The 18,133-nt window shown below is 46.6% G+C and overlaps 1 long non-coding RNA gene across 1 annotated transcript in view; it reads right to left on the bottom strand.

Annotated features, from left to right (window-relative positions):
- Positions 1-261: 261 nt before the first annotated feature.
- LOC138364121 (uncharacterized) overlaps positions 262-18,133 on the bottom strand; it is a 264,696-nt gene continuing 246,824 nt past the window's right edge. The window contains exon 2 of the long non-coding RNA XR_011228309.1: positions 262-1,691. This is a non-coding gene — a long non-coding RNA (uncharacterized lncRNA). The remainder of the gene's footprint in view (positions 1,692-18,133) is intronic.

Raw genomic sequence — 18,133 nt, 5'->3', positions numbered from 1 at the left:
ACCTTAAGAACCGACAGTCCGTCGAGATCGGGTTCAGTGACGAAAGGGGGATTGACAATAAAAGGTTCCCCTCGCTCTCGACGTCGGGTACTGCAGTTCTACGGGTGCAAGAGTATGCCTCTTCCAGCACCCGGGCGTCAAAATAGAAGAAATCCAAGGGAAGAACCAGAACAAGCAAAATGTCGGCAGGAAACGGCAAGCAGATAGGAGAAGAGGGGGGAGAAAAACGAAACAGAAGGAAAAGGAAAATGTGCTCAGCAGAATTGGAGAGGACGGCAGCAGGAGCACAAGGCTAGAAAAGGACAGAGGACTGTCCCAAGGAGCATCACACTCCGGCAGCCGCCCACTAAGCCCCCCCTCACGGCAACAACTAGCCGAGCGGGGAGGGGGGTGACCCTTGGTAAACTTCTCCAGCAGGTGTACCAACTGTATATAAAAAATGACTTGCGTGTTCCCACATTGACGTATATGTCTATCATACGTCTAGTCCTCTGGTTGTATAGTATATTATCTTATAATGTGCATTTATTTCTTAATGTTGAGTTTCCGAGAGTAATGCTATGTAAATGGATCATGCTAACCGAGTTATCACTAGGTCAGATGGTAGGTGATTGTGGGTACTTATGGATTATGGAGTATTGTTATAGTGTTAAAGAATGTGATCGATTCCTTTTCCCACCTGTGTCACCCTTCCCAACTTATGTATGATAGTGTACCACTGCACCGGGTTGCAGTCTGGTGTGAGCTATGCCTATGTATTAGCCGTTACTGATATGATAGCTGATTCAATATTTGTTTGTTTCCGAGTTGTTAACTGACGTGTAGGTTAACTGATTTGATAGTTGACTGAGCGACACTAAATTGATAGCCGATTTGCTAGTCGAGTGACAACTGATTTATGTGACTAGTTGAGCCATGTGTTGAAGCTCTCTTCTTTCTGATGAAAGTATCAGCTTTAGTGCATCAGTTATGTATACATTAGTTCTACGGTGACCTAATTAAATTCTACAGTAAACTGGCATTGTTGTAACTAGCCTTTTTATTAATTCCCCTAGAATCTTAATTGAAATTGACCAGGCTTTGACCAGGGGTGTTGGGTTCATGAGGTCATGACAGATGGCCACGTAGATGCAAGTGCTCAGTGTCCCAAAACAGTGTCCGACGTATATTCAGCTTGTTAGGTTTTGCCCCAGTACTTTCCCCTCACGCTAAAACTTTCATCTTGCCAGTCTCCCCTAATCCCAGCAGATAAATCACCCTCTTGGGTATTTTCATTTATATACATTTAATTGAACTGGTGGGATAGAAAACAGACTAACAGAAGTATGGATAGAGAGAGGGGGGGAGAAAAGAATTGGATTGATTGGAACACAACAACTGAATGTTCAAATAATGGGCCAGATGAATTGTTTACCACTCGAGTGGTTAACGCATAGAGTACTTTAGACTATACCTATTAGAGGATCACCGCTTCAAGGTATAGTGTTAAACTATTACAATTATTAAACGTGTTCCTTTCACCTATTGTACTTAGGTGGGAATATGTATTTACTACATAATGCCCAACCGATTTGAAAAAAGTTTTTCCAACTTTAATCCCTCCATACCTGCAGTAGCATTGCAAGAGAAATTTCTTGTGTCTGGCTGACCATACCTGCAGTGCCGTTGTACTGATGCACCCTCGTACATACCTGAAATTACACATTAATTGTATTAAAACATTAAATTGGAAAACTATGTAAAGTTTGAGAAACATCCTGTAAGACAATCCATCAGGTCAGAATATGGTTCATCTATAAAGCCAACTTACCACAGAATGGCAAAACCCAACCTCAGATTTTACTCATCCACGGCCCGTTCTCAACACAACGGCCAAGTGGTCGTTAACCCGGCAGCCAAACATGAACGTTCTCAACACAACGGCCAAGTGGTCGTTAACCCGGCAGCCAAACATGAACGTTCTCAACACAACGGCCAAGTGGTCGTTAACCCGGCAGCCAAACATGAACGTTCTCAACACAACGGCCAAGTGGTCGTTAACCCGGCAGCCAAACATGAACGTTCTCAACACAACGGCCAAGTGGTCGTTAACCCGGCAGCCAAACATGAACGTTCTCAACACAACGGCCAAGTGGTCGTTAACCCGGCAGCCAAACATGAACGTTCTCAACACAACGGCCAAGTGGTCGTTAACCCGGCAGCCAAACATGAACGTTCTCAACACAACGGCCAAGTGGTCGTTAACCCGGCAGCCAAACATGAACGTTCTCAACACAACGGCCAAGTGGTCGTTAACCCGGCAGCCAAACATGAACGTTCTCAACACAACGGCCAAGTGGTCGTTAACCCGGCAGCCAAACATGAACGTTCTCAACACAACGGCCAAGTGGTCGTTAACCCGGCAGCCAAACATGAACGTTCTCAACACAACGGCCAAGTGGTCGTTAACCCGGCAGCCAAACATGAACGTTCTCAACACAACGGCCAAGTGGTCGTTAACCTGGCAGCCAAACATGAACGTTCTCAACACAACGGTCAAGTGGTCGTTAACCCGGCAGCCAAACATGAACGTGAAGAACGCTTCACATTTAACTTGTCCTCAGTCTATGCTCGTTCTTGCACAGACCCACAACAGTTCATACATTTTAACACTAATTAAAATAGTTTGATATGAACTATTATATTTATTAGGCGAGGGAGACAAGTTGTAACACACACGTACAATAATTTCATTCAACAACTATCGTAGACCTATACACAATATAAATATAGATTAATATTTACTTATATTGGACAAGTAAGTAATTATCAAAAGAAGGCACCAAACCAGGAAGGCTATGTAGCACCATCAAAGACGCAAAATAATCAGAGGGCGCTAAATATCACCAAGGATGCCAATACGAGAACAAAAACGCATAAGGCGAACGATATCAAAAGTATCCGAGTCACCAAGAACTCTATCGAGGGACAGGTGACCGCGAGGGGCGGTCGGAAAGCAAGACATACGCTCGTCCTGGAAGTCAGGACATTCAAGAAGGACATGCACGACCGTAAGAGGGACAATGCAACTAGGACAATAAGGAGCAGGGCGGCGCTCCATAAAGTGACCATGGGTTAAGCGAGTATGGCCAATACGCAACCTCGCCAGAGCTGTTTCCCACCGCCGGTTACGGTGGAAGGAGGACTGCCACGGGGAAACACAACATTTAAGAGTACGTAGCTTGTTACCAGTAACAGACAACCAAGAAGCCTGCCAACGGGTAAGGACTGAGGAATGGATAACTGGGTAAAAGTCGGAATACGGAATGCCCTTACGAGAGATGGGACAAGAGCGGACAGCTTCCTTGGCGGCAGCATCCGCAGGCTCATTTAAAGACACACCAATATGGCTGGGAACCCAACAAAACTCAACCGACTTAAATTTACTGTGAACGAGAAACAGCCAATGCTGGATCTCGACAACCACTGGATGAACTGGATTAAAGGACCCGAGAGCCATGAGGGCACTACGAGAGTCAACAACAACTACAAAGGAAGACTGACAACGAGAAAGTAGGAGACGAAGAGCATAGAGAATAGCATAAAGTTCCGCTGTAAAGATGCTAGTCTCCGGAGGCAAGCGACACATATAAGTGCGATCAGGAAAAACAACAGAGTAGCCAACACCGTCCGCTGACTTAGACCCATCGGTGAAGACAGAAACGGAGCGGGAGTGAGAAGAAAAGTGCTCGAGGAAAAGGCGTTTTAGAACCGTAGGAGGGGTAAAAGCTTTAGTGATACGGGTCAAGGATGTACAAAACCGCGGAAGAGGGACCCTCCAAGGGGGCAAAGAAGGAACAACACGAGGAGAAACATCAGAAATACGAACGGAAAGAGAATCCTGCAGGCGAGATAACTGGACAGAAAGAGGGAGGTGGTGAAGAGGAACAGGAACCGCAGGAGGGGTAAAAGTTAAAGCACGACAGAGGCGAGAGGAAGGATGTTGCAAGGACCGCGCAAGATAGCGAAGACAGTAGCGATCACGGCGGTCCTGGAGAGACAGGAAGCCAGTGTCAACATACAAGCTAAGGACGGGAGTCGAACGAAAGGCACCAGAACTGAGGCGCAACCCAGTATGGTGCAAAGCATCAAGACGGCGAAGAGTAGAAGGAGAAGCAGACGAGTAAGCAGGGCAACCATAATCGAGCTTAGACAGGACGAGAGAGGAATGTAAAGCAAGGAGAGCGCGCCTATCTGCCCCCCAAGAAGTATGGGACAAGACCCGAAGGAGGGTAAGGGCCTTAGAGCACTCAACACGGAGGTAAGAGATATGGGGAGACCAAGACAAACGAGTGTCAAGGAATAACCCCAAAAGCTTCGCGGAATCTTTGTATTCAAGGGGATGACCATAAAGTGACAAAGAGGGACGAAGAACAACCCGTTTCCGCGTAAATGTCATGGCACAAGTCTTAGAAGTAGGGAACTTGAAGCCATGATCAGTGGCCCAAGACGACACGGCATCAATTGCAAGTTGAAGCCGGCGTTGTAGGAGAGGCGAATCATCACCCTGACAACAAAGGGTAAGATCATCGACATAGAGAGCGGAGAAGACACCAGAAGGAAGAGAGGAAAGAAGACCATTGAGGGCAACCAGAAAAAGAGTAGTGCTCAGAACACTACCCTGGGGCACACCTTCGTATTGCTGAAAAGAGGGAGAGAGAGCGGTACCAAGGCGCACCCGAAAGGAACGACGAGAGAGGAAGCTGCGGAGAAAGAGAGGGAGATGACCACGAAGGCCAAAAGAATGAAGTTGAGATAGGATATGATAACGCCAAGTGGTGTCGTAAGAATTTTCCAGGTCAAAAAGGACGGCAACAACGGAGGTCTTCGCAGCAAAAGCAGTACGAATATAGACCTCCAAGTTCACCAGGACATCTGTCGTGCTGCGGCACTTGCGGAAACCAAATTGAGAAGGGGAGAGGAGGTGATGGTGCTCCAGGAACCACATCAGACGAACGTTAACCATACGTTCAAAGAGTTTGCAGACACAACTTGTGAGAGCAATAGGGCGAAAGTCCTTAGGGGAAGTACCAAGAGACCCCGGTTTGCGAACAGGGAGGACAACGGCATCGAGCCAGTCCTCAGGGACTGACGACGACTCCCAGATCCGATTATACAGACTCAGTAAATACTGAGACGTGCTCGGAGGGAGATGGCGAAGCATCTCATAATGAATACCATCGGAGCCCGCCGCCGTAGAACCGCAGAGGGCCAGGGCAGAACGAAGTTCAGAGAGAGAGAAGGGATCATTATAGGGAAGCTGAAGATGAGTGCAGAAATCTAAAGGACGAGACTCAAGGACAGGTTTACGAAGAAGGAAAGATTGGGTAAGATGAAGACCAGAGCTAACAGAAGAAAAGTGGAAACCCAGTTCGGAAGCGACCTGCAACGGGTCCGTCACAAGAGTATCATGGAGGTGAAGGACCGGTGAAACATCGGGAACGAACTTACCCGCTATCTTGCAGATACGCTTCCAGATCTGGGCCAGAGGGGTTTCGGACGTAATTGTTGAGACATAAGATGCCCAACATTCACGTTTAGCCGTACGGATGGCCCTACGGGCCACCGCACTCGCTTTCCGAAAGAAAAGAAAAGAATCGGTCGTCTGCCTACGGCGGTGCCTCTTCCAGGCTGCACGCTTACAGCGGACAGCCCGAGCACAGTCCGCATTCCACCAGGGAACGCACTTCCGTGGACCCCGAGAGGAAGAGCGAGGAATAGAGCGGAGGGCAGCGTTGAAGACAGTGTCATGAAAAAGGAGGAGAGCGCGAGAGAGAGGCAGAAGGGAGAGGTCAGAGAGAGCAGCACTGAGGGTAAATAGGGTCCAGTCTGCCTTAGCAAACTGCCACCTAGGGAAAGAGAGGGAAGGGCGAAAAGAGAAAAAGGAAACAAGGATGGGGAAATGATCACTTCCATGGAGGTCATCAAGAACCCGCCACGTGAAATCTAAGTAAAGAGAAGAAGAGCAGAGAGAAAGATCAAGACAAGAAAGGGTGCGAGTCCGAGAGTCCAAATGAGTGGGCTCACCAGAATTTAGAAGAGACAGGGAAGAAGATAGGAGAAACGGCTCAAGGAGGCGACCCCGGGTATTCGTCAGAACGTCACCCCAAAGAGAATGACGACAATTGAAGTCACCCAGCAGGAGCACAGGCTCCGGCAAGGAGTCTAGGTGGTGTTTCAAATCAGGAAGAGAGAGCGGGACACTCGGGGGGAGATAAATGGAACAAACTGTGTACCATTTCCCCACAAAGATACGAGCAGCAGAACAATGGAGAGGCGAAGGAAAAAGTAAAGGAACAAAGGGAACATCTGCACGAATCAAGAGAGCAGAAGAATTAGAAGCCCCAGCAATGGCTGGGGGGGGGGGGGAGAGAAAGGAATAGCCACGAAAACGACCAGGACGAGCACCAAGCATTGGCTCCTGGAGACAGACACAAAGGGGCGAAAACCGCGAAATCAGAAGTTGGAGTTCGAGGAAATTGGCGTAATAACCTCGAACGTTCCATTGAAAAATGGACAACGACGAGAAGAGAAAGGACATAAACAGAGAACAAGGAAGAAACAAAGGCGAAAGAGCAACAGAGCACGTTAAAGAATATCAGGGTCGGGATCAGGGTCAGCAAAGTCAGGGTTAGGGGGCATGGGTAAACTGAGCAAAGACGGAGGGAAGGAAACGGAAGAACAGATCAGAGGAGGGCGGGCGGGGTCCGGAGGAGGAGGAGGAGGAAGAGGAGGAGACAACGGAGAGGAGCAGTCAAGGACAGCAGTAGGAAGAGGGGGAGTAGAAAGAGGGGAGCGCACCCCAGCAAGAGCAGCAACCGAAAGGGAAGCTGGGGCCAAAGAAACCTCCATAGCAGGAACAGGGGGCGCAATCACTGAAACGGGAGGGGAAGGAGCAACAGAGCCAGAAGTAGGAGCTAAGGAAGAAAGCGAAGCCTTCTTACCCGCCGGGGAAGAGGAAGGAGAGGAGCCAGGCTTACGCTTCTGACTTAAAGAGACAGGTGTCCCAGCAACTACGTACTGGGCAACGGATTCCAGTGTCTCAACAGGAGAAGCCGAACGAGAGCGCACACGACGGCCGTTAGGAGAGCGATGGACATCCGCCTGCACCGACAGGCGGTGGGGAGAGCCGATAGATGGAGGAAGAGGATGGGAAGGAGGATCGGAGGGGGACGAGGAAGAAGACACAGGAGACATGACAGACCGGGTTGAAAGAAGGGGAACCCCAGACAGAGGACCAGGAGGGGGACCCCTCGGGAAAGAACTCAAAGGAACAGAGGAGGGGGCAGTGGGCGTATCAGGGTCCAAGGCCCGGAAACGGTTGAGAGTCTGAGGAAGGGGAGAAGGACGAGGAGAGGAAGAGCGCAACACGCGAGCATAAGAGATGTTAGTATAAGGCGGGAGCCGGCGAACCTGGCGCCTCGCCTCAGGAAAAGACAAACGCTCCCGGTGCTTCAGGTTAAGGACGGCCGCCTCAAGCTTGTAATGGACACAGGCACGGGAGAACGTAGGATGGGCCTCACCGCAGTTGAGGCAGCGAGCTTGGGGAGAAGTGCACTCCGACTTAGAGTGACCTTCACTTCCACACAAAGGACAGAGAGAGACAGTCCCAGAGCAGCGGAGGGCACCATGCCCAAACCTCCAGCACTTATTACAAAGTCGAGGAGAAGGAATATACTCCTGGACAGAGCACCTAGCACCAGCAAGAATGACAGAGGATGGAAGGGTCCTACCATCAAAGGTGATCTTCACAACTCGAAGGGGTTGACGGCGACGACCACGAGGGGGACGAGTAAACGAGTCAACCTGGAGGACAGAATGGCCTTGGGCATCAAGGATATGCCGAATAACATCGTGGCAATCCTGCAGATTCCGAACACCGGTTGCAACATGGGGTGGGAGGAGAATAGTGCCAACACTGGAATTGCAGGCGATGAGTCACAATAACGTGGCTGAAGTATGATGACCAGACCACACACTAGAAATTGAAGAGACGACGACGTTTCGGTCCGTCCTGGACCATTCTCAAGTCGATTGTGATGAGGACAGGTAGGGACAGGAATTAAATAGGCAAGAGAGAGCTGAGGAGGAAAGTCAGGTGTAGGGGATAGTAGTAATGAGAACTGCAGCAGGCCTATTGGCCCATACGAGGCAGCTCCTATTATAACCACCGAAGGAGATGGTAATAGGAATAAGAAGAGGATAGCAAGGGAGCGTAGAAGACAATGAACAGAAAAAGGGAGAAGAGAGAAAGAAAGGGAAAGGGAAAGAGAAAGAAATGGAAGGGGGAAAGCTTATGTTAAGTCACGTTTGTTAGAAAGATTAGAGCATTTGAGTATATACTGTGAAAGGGAAGAGTCCACAGCAACAAAGCCAGGACTCAAGTTCATGTTGGGTACATTGTTAATAAGAGCCGATTCTACAAGACGGCGTCTGTGTAGAGTAGAGGCAGGAAAGATTATTTTGGAGGAAGACCAATCAATGGGATGATTAGAATCCCTCACATGGCAGAAGAGAGCATTGTTAGTGTCTGCAGACATAACACTTCTCTTGTGTTCTTTAAGTCTGTCATTCAGTGTACGCCCAGTTTCGCCAAAGTATTGGCGAATTTTTTTCCAATTGCATTTGACACTGCTCACGTCTCCTCTTCCCACCACTCCTCCACACTACACAACAAACTTCAACGCCTGATCTCCAACAGTCCTTGGGCCAAATACTCTCTCTCTGACTGTGTTACCAACCTTTCGTCCTACTCTCTTTCTAAGCACCAGCAAGAACTTCTTGGTCTTGGTCTGTCTTTTGCTACTTCCCCTGGCCCACGCTGTGGCATTGATCTCATTAGTTCCTTTGACAGGTTTGTCAATTCTAACTCCAGTACTCTTTCGGACCTGTCTGCCTTTAGAGGGGCCCTTATCCCCGTTCTTGACAGCAAGGTCGGGGCCCAACGCAGCGGGAGCTACAGAGCCTGGTCTTCCAATACAGGCCGACTCGGGGGCTTGGTCGCCCACCCCACGAGCCTGAGAGGGTACAACGGAAACATTCAACGACATAGAGACGAAAAGTGACAAATTCACCCACGAATGTGCCCCCATACCCACCATGGAGCCACAATTAGAGGCAGGACACCCAACAGGAAGCTATCGCCGATCATGCCGGGGCCCCCTAGGGGTGCGTCGTGAGTATACGCCCCACAAACGCCACCTTAAGAACCGTCAGTCCGTCGAGATCGGGATCAGCGACGAAAGGGGGATTGACAATAAAAGGTTCCCCTCGCTCGAGACGTCGGGTACTACAGTTCTACGGGTGCAAGAGTATGCCTCCTCAAGCACCCGGGCGTCAAAATTGAAGAAGTCCAAAGAAATAATCCAAAACAAGCAAAAGGTCGGCAGGAAACGACAAGCAGATAGGAGAAGAGGGGGGAGAAAAACGAAACATAAGGAAAAGCGATCCGGCACAATTGGAGAAGACAGCAGCAGGAGTGCAAGGCCAGAAAAGGACAGAGGACTGCCCAACGGAGCATCACACTCCGGCAGCCGTCCACCAAGCCCCCTCACGACGCCAACGGGCCGGAAGGGGAGGGGGTTATATTGGACAAAATATAGTACTTGGTTACACTTTACGTTAATGTTAATTAAGGCGTCACTGGGGTTGGCTGCAGCGTGGACGACACTGACTCAGGATGGCTAGTTTCATTCATATAGGATGGCGTTAGAACTGTGACGCTTGCTAGATTATAAGTCTTTGGTCCGTGTTTCAAGGATTGAAATCTGATGGTTCACAAGAAACGCCTTAAAACTGCCAGAATTTATCTACTATAATAATTTAGCATTTTTTCCCCACCTGCTTTTGATCGAACGGTCAATTTCACTATGATGTTGACACTCGAACTGTCGTGGAACAGATCATCAGTCGTTTTAAAATTTATTGTTTTAATAATTTTCATCAGAAGTCTTAAGCTAGGTAAAAGTCTCTATTAATTAATAGACATAGGTATAATACTCAATATCATTACCTAAAATGAGTAAACCATAGCTTATTTAATTATTTTAAATAAAGTCTTAACATCTTGTAACTATGTTTATTTAGAGTCAGCAAATATAGACTATTGTACCAACAGAACACAATGTGATAAAATAACTAATCATCTAGAGTAACTTGCCCGTAAGCCTGACGCAGGTAACCTCATGCACAGGACTGTCCAGGTGACTAATTTAGTAAAACCAATGAGGCGGGCGCTGAGCAGCACCTCCCCCCACGCCGGCCCGCGCCACACTGCCCGCCGCGCCTCTTGACTAGCTTGGCCTGATGGGTCAACTACCTGTGACGTCATTCACCTCACCTGACATGAGGCCGCCTCACATACAAATAATTCACAAGTAAAGTCACTTCAACAATATTCAACCCGTCCTCGACTCAAGTCCATTACATTCAGCAGTCGACCCCACAGACGCATTAATATATTTTAACATGCTGTTCATTCAAAACGGGAATTTTCTCAAGTATAAATTAATATTATAATATATTGGCATATTGTTTATATATAGGCATAGGATAGGTTAGGTTAGGTCTTTGGGTTCTGTTGGCGATTATTTGTATTTGTAGTACGTGGGTGAAGCATTTATAGCGTTGTGATTCGAACAAAATTCGTCAGTGAAGCACTTGTTCCGGATATGTTCGAACGTCAGCAGTCGTGAGTCGTGTGTAAACCACTTTTCATTCATAAACAGGGGGTTTGGTGGGTGCATGGAATCACTTTTGGATCTTTGTTTGGAGGACGGGCTGCAATATATAGTTTATTTTTATTAATGTGAAGTATGAGCAAGTGTGAGAATGTATTAAAAGCACATAATTCACTACTGGACATTAAACCCACTACCACACCCACCTAGTAGCTTGGAAGCTCCATAACGCCTTCTGTATGTTGGGGTCTAGGCGAGAGGCCAGGTACAGCAACCAGTTACTGTGTCCAGCGTCCTGTGTGTGTATATATGTATTTACTGTGTGGGTGTAGGGTCGAACACTTAGCTCTTGGACTCCGCCTTTCTAATTTTCGGTTGTCTAATTTACCGATTCAAGACCTATTTTTTCTTTGTCATATCAACTACTTATACACCCTCCCCCCCCCCTAGGGAAGGCTGCTAGGAAGGCTCCTAGCCTCTCGCCTTCTAAACATTCTTAGATTATTGCAATGTTTCCTTTCACACAACTTTCATATTTGTATTTAAAACTTTGAATCTAACTAGCTTCAACGACTTTTACATCTTACCAGTAAATTGACAACTTTTTGACAGCTCTAACATTGAAAAAGATCTCTGACGTCCTTGTGACTCATTGGCTTCTAGTTTTTATCTATAAACCCTCGTTTTGCTGTTCCTAGCTTTGAAGAATACAGCGTTGTGTACCTTGTCAATTTCCTTTAGAATCTTGTATATTGTTAACATATTCCCTTTTCTCCTTTCTTCGAGTGTGGTAAGGTCGAGTTCCCACAATCTTTCCTCATATTTTATGGCCTTTAACTCAGGAACGAGTCTCGTTACATATCACTGAATCTATCTAGACTATTATGGTCTTTTTTTTTAGGTAAGAGTTCCATGTTGTGAATGCCTATGTAAGTGCAGGTCTCACCTTCGCTGTATATAGGACCTAAAAAAAGCCCCCCCCCCCTTGTCAAATTTTCTGAAGGATGAACTCAAGTTGTTTAGTATGACATTATGCAGCTGCTATTCTGCTAATGTGGACTTCTGGCATCACAATGGGGTTATGTTCACTCCCAGGACTTTCTTTCTGATGTAAGAAATTGTTTTCCCTTTTTCCTATATTGCTGGTGTTAATACGCCTGTTACATTTCTCGTAACTTTGCATTTGACTGGGTTAAAATAGGCAGCCATTTTCTCAGAACATTTCTGAAGTATGTCTAAATTTGATTAAATATCTCAAGCTATCACTGTCCTTTCTTCTCGTCAGCTTTGCGTCATCTGAAATATTGATATGAAGGAGCCAATTTCCTGTTAGGTGATTGACAAATAGAAACAGTATGGGACCTAGAACGGAATTTGTGTGGTGCTCCACTTGTAACCTCTCTCCACTCTGATGTCTCTGTCCTTTTGCTTCCTTCTTGAAAGATTCTCTCTGACCCACCTTAGGACTTTTTCTGTTACGCCAGCCTCTCTTACTATCTGTCTAGCAACTTGCAGGCAATACTTGTTAGTAACGTGGGCCTGTGTAACTGTTTGTCTTCCCCATTTCTCGATATTGGAACCACATTAGCCATTTTTCCTTCAGTCAGGAAGTTCTCCATTTTTATAGAGGAATTAATTATTACGCCAAGTGGCCTGCTGAATGCTTCAGTTGCTTCTTGGTATGCATAACAAAATTGTGTCTGGTCCTAAGGCGTGTGACCAGTATTAACAGCAGCAGCAATCTAGTAGGGAAGCAGGAATGAGTCTACAGTCTAGCCTCTAGGGAGGTTGTAAAGCCGAGGCACGTACATTGGCAGCAGCGACAGTCCAACAACACAGAGGAAGCGGCAACCCCACAGTATTGAATGCCTTGAGCTTTGCCTCTCAGTTGACATCGTGGAAGTCCGTCTCTCCCTAGGTTATGCCAATATCACTTGACACGCCAAGATCTACCCATCCAGTAGGCACACAGACACAAATGAGGTCCCTATCACCCCCTCCCCCACCACCACCAACGGATTTGTTGGAAAATACACAACCCTAGACCGCCAACACACCAGAGAGACTACATTTCATCCGCGAACCCGAGGCGTACCTTCCTAAGGGACCCACGAAGATGATGGGCTGCTACACACCACAGGAAAACTCCTGAGAGAGGTGCTCTGTTATAAACCCTCATAACAAGGTTTGTTTTTAAACTATGATCCTACTGAAGTTCTGAGGACTCTAACGTTGATGAAATATAGTGTAATGTTTAAGGTAAATAAAAATAAAGCACTTAAAATAACCCGTTATTTTACCCATCACCATAATATGTACAAGTCTATATGTGAGATCATCCTGAGCGGCGTTACTAGCCCTCATGCTAGCCTGCTTCACGGATGACTGACACTATGCTCTGACAAGGTCTTCAGGGCACCATTAGCCCTTACGCTAGCTGCCGTTATGGAGCAGTCTTAAAATGTCCCCCCCCCCTCCTTTGCGCACTTGATAGTACGCTCATCCGGCAATGTGCAAAGCGCTCACCTAGCCCCACAGGCTAGCAACCTTCAATAGTGAAGGTCCACAGTGTTTAACCATAGCACTCGCCTAGCTCCACTGGCTGGTACCATCAGGAGTGAAGTCCACAGCTCCAACCACTGCGCTTACCTAGCCCCACTGGCTGGTACCTCTGGGAGTCCACAGCGCTCACCTAGCTTCACTGGCTAGTCCCTCCAGGAGTAAAGTCCACAGCGCTCAACAAGCCCACTTGGCTAGCACCTTCAGGTCGACCCAAGTACTCTTCCCATGTCCCGGCTTCACTGATTTCCATTGCCGGTCCCTGATTGGTCGTCACCTTCCAGCCCAGTCAACTAGAAGATGGGAAACTATGATTAATGGAAGGTCAACTGCTATAGTTCGGCATCTAGATCGTAGATAGCGCCGAGATCCGTCACATACCCATTCTTGGGCCCCCCCCCCTTCTCAGGGCTCTATCAAACAGGGCAATGTCGTGCCTCGCCCAAGAGCCTCCTCTACCGACTCCTTACAACATCGTTACGACAGCCGACATGCGCTTGGATCACACGGGTACTGTACGAGCTTGCACACAACACTAACAAAGATCCGTAAAATAAATATTTAATGGCAGGACATACAACATTCGACACGTAGTGGCTGATTTCATTGAGTCTGACCAACCCGACGTGCAACCATTAAGCAGCACGTGCGTCACAAATGCTCACATAATCCGTCACTACGGATACACTACAAACCAGTCACCGGATGAGGCACACGATGGAATTGTCATACTAATCAGACAAAATTATTGACCCATTATGGCAATTCTGACACTTCAGGCCATAAAACTTCACTCACACCAAGAATCATTATTAGTACCACCTACAATCGTCCCAACACCAACATATCACAATATAACTTGACTAGACTCTACAACTACACCAACTTGCCCGTCATTCTGATGGCTGACCTGAATGCTAAACACCCCACATTTCACCACAACACTCCAAACCAGTACGGATATATTTTCCACCAAATATACCTGTAAAGCGACTAACGTTCCTGGGACCAGACATCCACACGTCCTATGCTAACAACGGCCTCAGGCGACCTGACTTCATATTCACAAACATATCAGGCACCCCACCTACACCACACAACTCCCTACCCCCCTCATAGGTTCGGACCACATTTCTGTCACCCTCCATATCTCACAAAAAAATATTCATACAGGGCCTCCCACGTTTTGCATACAACAGAGCTGACTGGGCAGTATTTACAGTATGCAAGAGACAGACCAAACATTCACATATGATAAGACGCCCGAGGACACTGACACCCAACTACACCTTATACAATACAGTCACAAGCAGCGGGTGCAACAACACCGCTCATCACCCACATGAGAAGGTACTCGTTTACCTCTTTCATACGATCCAGGAGACTTATTACACACTACTGTGACGGGAAAAAATAGTTGTTATTGCAGTCTTCTCTAGGCAGATGGAATGCCTGTCACAAATTTAAAAATAAAAGTAAAAAAAAAGTTAAACTGCAAGTTGTCTTCACTGTGAGGTTAACTGTAGGAGAACACTTACAGAACAATAATACAGAACAAAAATTTAAAAATACTTTACTTTAATAGAAATCTTATTTTAACAAATTACAAAATAAAAATGTTATCAAATTTGGCTTTATACAGAGTGCAAAGTAAACAAGATAAACAGACAAATTTACGTTACGTTAATACTAGAAAATATGGTGCATGAATACTGTGAGTCAAACTGAATAGCTCTGTTACCACACCGGGGTATGTCAACAGGTCTACTCAGCAAGAGCACTCAGGAGTAATCTGAATCTTGGAGAGCTTGGTAGCCCTATTTATACAGAATATTGGCCAGGTAGATGGCGCTCATAGCTTCTTTAACTATGAACCGGCTCACTTAAACTGCTTGTTTTGGAGGGCATGGCCTCCCAGCAACCTAGGAGGGGTGACGGGCAGTGGGAAGGGGGTGGTAGACTGGTGGTATTGTCTAGACGTCTGGAAGTAGTAGTAGTAGTTCTTGGCTGCAGTTCTTGATTAGACATGTAGAGAAGTAGTTGAGTAGAATAGGTGATAATGGTTTAGGCCGATGTCTTCCTAGAGATTTTACTGTGACACTACCAAAACAGATTCATACAAAACCAGCACAGACATGGCCAAGTACTCTTGGGCCTACCTTGAGGTGCTTCCTTGAGGTGCTTCCGGGGCTTAGTGTCCCCGCGGCCCGGTCGTCGACCCGGTCGCCTCACTATACTCCGCAATCATGTACTCAATAGTCTGGTCAATGATCACACCAAACACTGGACACGCCTAGTTTTTATTATTTATAAAATAAACACAAATTGTTCAAATACACAGCACAAATACAAACCCTCAAGAATTTTGGAACTTATTAAAAAAATCAAGGTAAACAACTACACCTCCTTAAAACAAATTACTTACTCGCAACGACAAACATCACAGACCCGGCAGATGTCATACAAGTTTTCCGGCAACACTGGCAGACAATCTTTCACCCACACAGCCAACTGCACTTCAGAACCGTTGACACCAGGAGAAGTCAAGATGATGCTACTGAGCACACACCCCCCCCCCTTCCAACAGAGCCCCGGAGGCCTCGGGTATAGGGCATGAACTCATTAGACGCCTCCCTATGGTGCTTATCAACGGCCTGACTGCTCTCAATAATGCCTCCCTTGTTCCAGATAATTTTCTCAACTCTTAAAAAACACCTACTATTCTCATCCCAAAACCAGGAAAATCACAATGACCCCAAAAACTACCGACCAATCAACTTACTTGAAACGCTTGGGAAGGTTTTCGAGCATCCATAAACCTCAGACTTTGACATCATCTTGAAGACAGTGACCTACTAAATGAAAGACAGCTCGACTTCTTGTCCCACAGGTCGACGCATGACGCTCCAATAATAGTGCTGAACTACATACTAATCAACCAGAAAAAATGCCACAAGAGAGCCCTAGTGACCAAAGACGTCGAGAAGACCTTCGACAGGGTATGGCACGAGGGACTTTTAACAAGATGTGTAACAACTCTGACCTGCCCTTGAACACTAAGAAACAACTCTGCAATTACTTGGACGACCGACAGATAAGGATTCGCTTTCTGAGCCTCCACTCTCACTACTTCCCTCATCACTCAGGGATCCCACAAGGCTCCGTTCTTGCACCAAGACACTGTGCACTACAGAAATGAAATTCCCGATCAAATACAACCAAAAATATTCGCGTTATGCTACACAGTTGATATGAAAACTAATAACAGAGTCCGTGCATCGATGACCTTTCAAGCCTAACACAATGGGAAATATACATTACATGGAAGTACGACTGGTAAATACAGTCGAACCACATTAAATCCACCATCACATACTTCTACCAGAAATGTGTTAACAATAGACAAACTCTACTAGCAATCAATCCCAACATATATTCCCGTCACCAAAAACACTACAATACTCTGCCTAAATCTTAAAAATTACGAATACACTGCACACAAACACGCCAAAGCAAAAAGTCTCTCCTTCGACTATGCAGACTCAAACACCAACCCATCAAAAAAAAAAAAAAAAAGCTACACATGTCTTAAGCCCTAATTCGTCCTCTCTTAACATACGCCCCAATGTGCCTAATGCTCTCGGCCAACACAAGCAAGTAATTATCAAAGAAGGCACCAAGCTGGGAAAGTTTTGTAGCACCATCAAATGTGCAGAATAATCAGAGAGTGCTAAATATCACTGAGGATGCCAATACGAGAACAGATACACATCAGGTGAACGATATCAAAAGAATCCGATTCACCAAGAATTCTATCGAGGGATTAATGACACAGGGGAAGGTCGGAAAGCAAGACACACACTTGTCCTGGAAGTCAGGACATTCAACAAGGATATTCACAACAGTAAGAGGGACAATGAAGTTAGGACAATAAGGAGCAGGGCAGCACTCCATCAGGTGTCCATGAGTTAAGCTCGTATTGCCAATACGCAGCCCTGCCAGAGCTGTTTCCCATCGTCGGTTACAGTGGAAGGAGGAAGGCCACAGTGGACGCACTACGTTTAAGAGTACATAGTTTGTTACCAGTAACAGAAGACCAACAACCCTGCTACGGCAAGGATGCCGGAATGAATAACTGGGTAAAAGTCGGAATAAGGATTACATTTACGGGAGATGGGATAAGTGCCGATAGCTTCCTTAGCGGCAGTGTCCGCACGCTCATTTAGAGACACCAATATGGCTGGTAACCCAGAAAAAAGTCAACTGTTAAAACTACTGGAGATAAGAAACAGCCAATGTTGAATCTCGATGACTACCGGATGGACTGGATTAAACGATTCCAGATCCATGAGGGCACTGTGAGAGTCATCTACAACTACAAAGAAGGATTGACAGCGAGAAAGCTGGAGACGAAGAGCAGAGAGAATAGCATAAAGTTCTGCCGTGAAGATGTTAGTCTCCGGAGGCAGGCGACACATACAGGTGTGGTCAGGAAAAAAACAGTAGCCTACACTGTCTGCAGACTTAAGACCCATCTGTGAAGATAGAAACTGTGCAGTAATGTCAAGGAAAAGGCGTTTCAGAATTGTAGGAGGGGTAAAAGCTTTAATGATGTGGGTCAGGGATTTGAACTATGAGGAAGGGGAACCTCCACAGGGGCAAGGAATGAACAAAATGAGGAGAAATATTAGTAATGCTAATCGAAAGAGAATGTTGCGGGCGAGACAACTGGACAGAAAAAGAGGGGGTGTTGAGGGATAACAGTAACTACAGGAGGGGGAAAAGTCAAAGCACGACACAGGCGAGAGTGAGGGTGTTGTAAAGACCGCGCAAGGTAGCGAAGACAGTAGCGATCT

The sequence above is a fragment of the Procambarus clarkii genome, chromosome 12, assembly GCF_040958095.1.
Source record: "Procambarus clarkii isolate CNS0578487 chromosome 12, FALCON_Pclarkii_2.0, whole genome shotgun sequence".
Lineage (NCBI taxonomy): Eukaryota > Metazoa > Arthropoda > Malacostraca > Decapoda > Cambaridae > Procambarus > Procambarus clarkii.
The sequence above is the reverse complement of the archived record's forward strand: the minus strand, read 5'-3'. Positions and strand labels throughout refer to the sequence as shown.